Source organism: Protomyctophum parallelum (genome assembly GCF_964188405.1).
Source record: "Protomyctophum parallelum genome assembly, chromosome: 10".
Taxonomy (NCBI): domain Eukaryota; kingdom Metazoa; phylum Chordata; class Actinopteri; order Myctophiformes; family Myctophidae; genus Protomyctophum; species Protomyctophum parallelum.
In genome coordinates, this window is record NC_139704.1 from 7353046 (window position 1) to 7362273 (window position 9228).

Below are 9228 nucleotides of genomic sequence, written 5' to 3' on the forward strand. Positions count from 1 at the left end.
AAAATATTTGTGTCCCTAAATTATTACGAGACGTCCGCATGGTCCATAATGTCCATTTGTGTCTTTTATCCGGAGGCCTATACCATAATATTGTCCAGTTGCCTCATTAGGCTACTGCTTGGCCTTAAGGTAGACGACAGAGTACGACAACTTGCAATGGGCCTGGTCTACAAACACCCATGCAAAACACCGTTAACACAAGGCAAAAAAACTCAAGATGACAAGTTCCACACAGCCGCTTTGAATCTTGGAGGTTAAAAAGGTGTGACATGTCCATTGCAAGCTAATTCCGTAAGCAGTCACACTGCAAATCCAAATCAGCAAACCGTTTAATCTTATAATACGATAACACATGTTCTCCTGCTGACACAGCAGAGCATCCACTCAAACTAAACTGCAACCCCAAGCCAACCACTAGATGGCAGTATGGAATCAAGATTATACTTTCCATTAGCACTGCATGCAGTCCAAAGAGCTGCTGCTCCTTGCACAGAAAAGCACAGAGATGTCATGTTCATTCATACAAAGAAAAAAGAATACCAGCCATTATCAGAATGTATTGACAATCCTCTTTAATGATTTAAGCCGCTTATGTTTCTGAAACTTAAACACTGTGTGTGTGTGTGTGTGTGTGTGTGTGTGTGTGTGTGTGTGTGTGTGTGTGTGTGTGTGTGTGTGTGTGTGTGTGTGTGTGTGCGTGCGTGCGTGCGTGGAAGGCGGCCTGTATACCAAAGGTCATTCCTTTATCACACATACTGTACACACAGACAAAAGTTGTCCAATCCAAACATCTTACAGTAGCCTAATACATGGTATGTTTCAGTATGATATATCACCAGTGATGAATATGCAGGATCCAGTGCTATTTCGGATGAGCACCTGATGTAAAAAATTACAATATCTAAACTATTTTATCTAAACTCTGGTACTCTGGTAAATCAGGTGCTCTATAGAGAAAACAAGGGATTGAGAGCAGCTGTGTCATTAGGGGTATAACCCTACCCATATAACACCTCCAGAAGTCTTAACCACATGCCTCTCACTCAAAAATGGTGCCGAATAGCACTAAAAGTCATTATTTTGCTCGTCATCATATAGGGAAACCTCTTTTGGCGCTACTTCATCTCTCAGCACCACCGCCATACACATTAAACAAGGTGGACCCTCTTGTAAACAAGTGTAACGCTTATTGGGTCGTCCACTCACAGTTAACAGTCTTTGTATTGAGTTTGTGCTTGAAATGTACTGAAATTCTGCAAACTGTTAAAGAATATTCCAATCAATCAATCAATGTAGTGTTGTTGTTGTTGACACATTTTTGCCTTTTGCCTCCGTAAAATGTCATTTAATGACATTTTAGGGAGGCAAAAATGTGTCATGTGAATGAGTCATTGCGGTTACAGCAGCAACATTAATGTTCAAGCATGTAGTGATGTCTCAAAACATGAGACGACGGGGCTTGCACAATATATTAGCCTAATCGTAGTCCAGAGTTTCAGTTAAATCTCTCTCCAAGGCTAGGAGACAGACTTCTTAGCCGGCGAGAGGTTGTCATTGCACTTTTGACACTTCTTTGTACACTAGAAAATCACACTCTTATCATCATACATGCTCATATACAACACATTGCGTGCTCAGCCAATCAAATCATCACAAATGTCATTCCGGCCCAATAACACTTGGCATCCTCACTTTTCTGCCCTGCACTTTTTATCCTCAATATGTACTTTGTTCAACCAATGGGGGGGGGGGAGAGTCACAGATCGGTGAGATCCAATCAGGGTGTGCGCAAATCTCTGCCGCGACCCGCCCCTGTCTAGACCAGAAACCTTACACATTAGCTCAGGCTATTGGCAGTGTAGTTAGTTCACATTTAAAGCTGTAGGAAATACAACTACATATACTAATTTGACAGTCTACTACAGTATCTGGTTTAACATGTGTAAATCATTGTCACAATTGACTCTTGTTTGCTTTCCCAGGGAAGTAGTAATGACACTGTGCTTAAATCAAGTGAGAATAAAGCGTTGTCAGGCTGCACTAACTTCATTTGTGTCCCACTTTTCAATGGCATTTTCTGTACTCATGACTTCATTATTCGTAATAGGCTACATGCACCATGAGTCTCGTGATAATGAAGATGTAAGACTTGCCTGTATTAATGCTTTTATTCAAGATAATTATCTTGCAACATACTGTATTATGTTTTGAATGCTGATATTACTGAAGTAACTCAATGTTTGGTAAACACCAAAGATATGAAGATAATTGTATTCTGTCAACCAAAGGGCTCCTCCATACACCTGGCATACTAACTGGCTTGACCACTGTATTAGGGCAGGTGCAGCAACTGCAGCGTCTGCTCATATACCTCTTGATAAATGTTGAGGTTCAATAGTTAGAAATGACAGCAATGCTAGTTCTCTTCTGGTAAACTGGACTGGTCAACTGAGGAGTGTGGAGCAGGATGCCCTCTGTTCCTTGTATGATGACATAGTGCCTGCTTTGGTTGAAGTTGGCAGGCCCAACTACAAACTAGGAATGCACTCTGTCGAGACGACAACTTGCGCCTTACGCACAAGTAGAGGCCATGTATGGCCTGCTTGTGCACAAGCAGAGCGCGCCATGAGGTGCGCACCACTGGCATTGACTTTATACCAACCTTGAAACGTACCTTAGTTACGTCACCAAGAATGTTGGTCCCATATTGGCTGTTGACGTCACATAATGCTGGTACCTGATTGGCCGATGGAGTGATTATTATTTAATCAGTAATGTATCAGTTGTTTTATGATCCATGGCATACTACATACTTGCTTGTCCCAGTTACAAAGGACAAAGCGGGAAAGGTTAGATAATTATAGACCCATAGCCTTAGCCAGCATCCTCTCAAAGAGTTGTTGAGTATATTCATTGTTTAGATAATCAGTCAAACCAAAGCATGGTACTGAAGTGTGTTTTTTTTTGCTCTCAAGGAAATTGTGAGCAAATGCAAGAAATTCATCAGTGTTTTATTGATGCGTCCAGAGCCTGTGGTCGGGGTTAACCACAGAAAGCTTTTGTATAAACATGAAGCAAAGAGGAGTGCGTTGATATACTGTGAGGGTCCTGGACCACCAGACCACACGGGTCAAATGGGCTGGGAGTACATCAGCCCCATTTGGGGTTAGCAATGATGTCAGGCAGGGGGGGATTCTTTATCCAATTTTAATCAACATAAATCAATATAAAAATCAGTATATATGGATCACATATCTGCTCAACTGATTGCCTTTAAAGGACCACTTCACCACTTTTCAACCTATCTTCAATCTGCAATCCTTTCTACTCAGTCTGTGTCTCATAGGAGGGCTGTGGGCAGTGACATCATCGATGGGGAATACAAGCTAATAGAAACTGCAGGCTTACTAGTCCTGAAAAGTTGCAATGCGAAAATGGAAGCTGCCCACGGCCCTCCTATGAGACACAGACTGAGTAGAAAAACATCGTGCCATTTTATCATGATTATTAGTGAGGACCTATTATATGAAGGTAGGTTGAAAAGTGGTGAAGTGGTCCTTTAACACCGGGTGCATGCATGGTCGGTGAAACACACTACTTTATTAGACAGAAATGAAAACAGAAACAGACTTGGGGACATATTTCCGTCAGTGCCTAAACTTCTTTGCCTTTTTTATACTATTTTGAAAAGCATATTAAAATTGTTCAACTAGCCGATCTACATCAACACGTTGTGAGCTTGTAGATCGGCTATTTGAACTACAGGCATATTCAAAAATGTTCTTCAAAATAGTAAAAAAAAGGCGTTTAGGGATAAGGGGTTTAGCACTGACGAAAATAGTCTACAATAATTCACCCCCCCCCCCCCATATGAGTGACATATGAGATGTTGGAGAACCAAGAGGTGCAAGCATATGTTTCTATGTCAGTGGTGCTCAACCTTTTTCATGTCAAAGACCCCAAGAATTATATGTAATTGGCCGCCGACCCCCATCTGAAAATATGTAGTTCCAGGGACCCCTCCAGAAGCAAAGATTTGAGTTAAAAAACGACGTCAGACTTAAATACTGAATAGAAGGGGCTAGTGCCTCTAAAAAGAAAGAGAGTTCTGGATTGCAGCCTTAAATTGGAGTGCTTCGTTATATTTCTGGCATCACAGACTGTGCGGTCGGTTAGTCTACATTTATTTCAACGCAAAGTGAAATTGAATAACACTCAAATATTTAAAATGTGGGTAGATTCTGTTCATGCTCGTTACGACCATCACATTTTCTTTTCACAACTTTTGACTGCAAAGAGTTTTCTTTTGCACTGCACGGATTGAAATGGACACTTTATTTGATTGGCATTGATTGCACTGATTGTACTGTAATGGACATTATTTTATTGTGGGGCAGGATACGGTGAGGACACTCCAACATTGTGTTGTTTGTACAAGTATAAACAATTTATTGTATACTGTTGTTCTGTATCGATGGTGCTTCTTATTGTTCTTCTTGTCTTTGTATTGCTGTATATACACCACAGTACTTGCCTTACTCTGTACATGTAACTAGGCGCCTGAAATTCCCACAGGGGAACAATAAAGGTACCTTATAAGAGTTGGATAAACGTTATTTCTTTTTTATAATTAAGTAAACAATTATTTTCTGCAGCCTGCACAGTAAAATCGGACTCTGAGAGTGTCGTAAAAGACTCATCTGGATTTTACTGTGTTTTACTGTGTAAAATCCAGCCTGAGGAAGGTTGCAAGACCGAAACGTTGCTTCTTATTCTTAAATAAATGCTCTGAACCAAGCAAGTGGCGGTGTGCGGGTGTCTCTCCTTTCCACTGTGTAATAAAGACAAATTTGAGAGGAAAAAATAGTTTCCTCTCAAAGTTTGGCCATTTGAACTGTGCAAACTGTTCTGTCTGGCCCCACTAAACGCTACAGCCATTTGACCTGCTGCACTAAGCAAACTCTATGTTCACTTCGGTTCAACTTCAGACTGAGACCCATGGGCATTACATTATCCTAGAACCACACAACCCATTGTTCTTTTTCCGCCCTCTCTCTCTCCTGAACCCCCCCTCTGTCCCCTCAACCTTTCACTCAGTGCCTCCATATGTCTCCTAGCTTTGCCCGGTGCGAGGTCACAGTGGAATAGCACCATTTAGCTTCCATTGAGAGAGTGCATGCTGGGCTCGCTGGAGTGATCCCTAATCTAGCCAGAGATCTGTGTTTCTCCGCATGCCCTCCAAAAGCTGTGTAATTGGAACTAAAATTGGAAGCAGGATTGGGGCTTGTTTACGTAACAAGCGTTCACAGTGATAACACTGCTGTGCATGTGCTGCTGCTAACGATCAAGTCTGCCTGCTCGTCCGTCTGTCTGCAGACACATGCATTTAGGGACGGCAGTAGGTATTATTTAACACCATTTTCAAGAACATTTTCATTGAGGTGTGAATGTTGTTTTACAGCGATGCCCTGCTGTACACTAACATAGTTGACGTGCATTCACAGCTGCCTGGTGATTGCTCGATTGGCATATAGCCTACTGTCATATACAGTACTGTGTTCTGCGTTGCACAGGAAACTGCCTCAATTATTCTCCAATGTCTCCATGGACATTATCCACCATGATTTAATTGGAACATATCTCTGAACACTAGGCTACCACGCGTATGGCCCCGTATTGACCATTTTCACATGGCGCCGACGGCGGCCATTTTGCTCTTCCTTCATATAAATGAGAGTGAAAAGGTTGACATGTGAATAATAGCTGCTCTGTGCACATTGTTAGCAGACGCCGCTTTCTATCTAATCCTGGCGGCTAATATTTTCAGTAGAGAGATGTTACAGAATGGCCAATAGGCTACTTGGCATTTTGCCTGCGTATTTATTTCCTCTCGAAGATTATAATGGTCAAATAGCTGTGAGACACTGCATGGGAGCTAGCTGTGGATGCCAAGCTTTCGTCCTACAGGATGTCCGTCCGTCCGTCCGTCCGTCCGTCCGAACACATTGCTCTTTTGTCTTTTCATCTAAGCAAAGGTGTGTTTCGTTTTTTTTCTCATTATGGAGCGATAGTTGTGACCTGGCGGCACATTGCAAAGCCCATGTTTATGCAGTTGTTCCTTTTCTCCCCCCCCCCCCCGGCTCACTGAGAGAAGTCATGATGAGTCATAGCTCAGACTGGAGACACTGCATAGCCATTGGGTGGCAGGAACAGCATCTCCAGAATCAAGAACCAAGCCCTCAGTGTCATTTTCACTCACTCCGAGTGTACAGATGTAACCAGATGGCTCCGTAAATCGACAGTGACAATAGTGTGCACGTGCACTGCTCACTGACATGATGAATGGACAGTCCCCCACACACACACACACACACACACACACACACACACACACACACACACACACGCAATGTTTACAACTATGTCAAACTGTGCACTGCATGAGAGTTATACAGTCCATTATTAATCAAGGCAAGGTTAGAACCTAGTATATGGCATGTATGAAACACTGGAAGGCTTTTAATTTGACGGCACATCATGCTCTGTGCGAGTTCATCCAAACTGATGAAATCATATACAAACCTTGCTATAGTGCTATAACCAATATGTCTGTGATCTTATCTATCATGATCTGCTCCATACACTGTAATTGTCTCCATTCTCGCGCACACACACACTACTCTAGCTCTGGTCCTAATGCATTCATTAGATTAAATGCAGACCAGCCTACTCCACTGCGCCCTCTACCGATAGCCATAGACATGAAGATTTTGCTTCCAGTGAAATAAAATCTCTTTTTGGCCAAAAAGTGCATTTTATACGTGTGGGTGGGGGGCTCAGAGTGCATCCATCAAGGACAGTAGGCTTTCTAATAACACATGCCGCCTTTGTATTGGTCAGTAGCAAAAACGTTATTTTCGCTACAGTCGAGAGGCTGGTCTGCATTTCATGCGCAGGAAGACAAGCATAGCTATATTGAAGGCATTAGAGCTATGGACCAGAGCTAACACTGCTATTTGTCTTTTTCTCTCTTGGGTGCATGCTGTCCAGAAGCAATATGCAATTAGTTGTATATCCAAAATGATGATAATAATTGTATTGGCATTGCCTTCCATTATGAAAAGGCATATGGGGCTGGCGGTGGCGGGGTTGGGCATACAGGCTAATAGAGAAATTGAATTTAAAAAAAGGTTGCATTAGTGGCCTATACGTCACTGAATTCAATTCTATGTTCGATTGAAAAGATTATTGGTAGGTTTCTAGGTTATAATCAACACTGACGACTACGGTGTCCAAAATTATTCAAAAGGTGTACACCTTCCAATTAAAGAGAATACGTATTCACGCACGCACACACACACTGCAGCAGCCGATCTTATTGTCTAACCCAGATCATGAAGCGATGTGATGTTGCATGTGATCTTATTCACTTTTGTGTGAATCCTCAGGAGCCCCCCTGCATGTCCCCGATTAATTTTACACGTCGCCATTGAAATTCACACCGGTGCCCTCATGCCTGTCACATGATACATAAAGACAATGTCCGCCCGCCATGCAGCGTTTTGAGTATACTTCATCCCCGTGTGACTAAAAGAGCAGCTATAGGTTTGAGGTTTTCTTCCAACCCCTGCGCGCCACACGAGACAGCGCAGAGGGAGATCTCAAAGGAACAACTCTCTCTGTGATGTGCATTTCAAGCCTCTTCCTTCAGCAAACTCTAACAAGCAAGAGACGGGCGGATATGATGCGACACTGACCCTGGAAAATGTTCGACTGGGGAGCCCTTCTGTGTGAGAGGGGGCTCTTTTTCATCTGCAAACAAGTTTCCACCAACCGCTCGCTAGTCGCTCCCCTTGTCAGTTGGCTGCTGGGGTTTGAGCTGCTGTAGAGGATATGTCACGGTTGCTCAACCACAGAACAGTCAACCAGTGGTGGAAAGTAACTAAGTACTGTTACTTAAGTACTGTATTTAAGTACAATTTTGAGGTATTTGTACTGTACTTGAGTATTTCTAATTCCCAATACTTTTACTTCTACTCCACTACATCTCGGAGCCAAATTTTGTACTTTTACTTCACTACAATTATTTGAAAGCTTTAGTTACTACCGGTAGTTACTTTGGATATTTTAATTTTGATTAGACAAAATACATTAACCACTTCAACCCTATACATTTCATTACTTACATTACTGCTATTTTCAATAGATTTTGTATACATTTTTAACTTGTGAAATGGCACATTCTGCACAATGAGTACTTTTACTTTTAGTACTTTTTGATGCAGATACTTTTGTACAATTCCGTACTTTTACTTGTAACAAAGTAGTTCTAAATTGCAGTATTGGTACTTTTACTTAAGTAAAACAATTGAGTACATTGTTCCAGAACTGACAGTCATTATGGTTTAGGGCCACGGTTTAGTCGGCAGCGGTGGCCGAACGGTTAGTGGAGCGGTCTTGATATCGGAAGGTCGCTAGTTCGTATCCCCGGACCAGCACGTTTACCACCGCTGAAGTGCCCTTGGACAAGGCATTGAACCCCTACCATGAAATGTTCTATGAGCAGGGCCTGGCTGTAAACAAGTTCTTGAGCTTAGTCCAGTTACCCTGGGTAAACATAGTACCTTTCCTTTCCTTTCCTTTCCTATACAATACAAGCTCACAAGGCAAAAACCTGGTGCGAGACACCACATGCAACCGAGGATAAACCCAGCATTAAATATTAATACAAAAAACTGTAATGAAATATAAATGACCCGTGTTATTTATGCCTTCTTATATGAAATGAATAAAAGAGGTGAGGCAATTTAGCTAAGCAAGCCTCACAGGAGGGTATACTGTATAGTGTAGACTATAGAGACAAATGAGATGTGGATCATGTGGTTGTTGGGCCTCAAGGCTTTATGGACTATATATTGAGATATTGAGATGAGTCAGATTTCAATCATGAATGATTCTCCCTCGTTATGGAAATAAACCATATGAATTATACCCAGTAGTCTGTTTTGCCTTGCACTGACGACAATACCAACCCTAGCCTTTGTGCCAATGGTGACATGCGTGTGCCCACAGTGACGCAGCAAGACACAGTCAAAGTAGAGTCATTTATTTTTATATTTTACCCAGCGGAACCAGCTCAGTGGCCATAGTGGTTATAGAGCGTCCTCCCTGAGTCTGGGAGGAGGCTGGGTTCAACCGTCGGGCCGAGCCATAACAAAGATGGCGTCA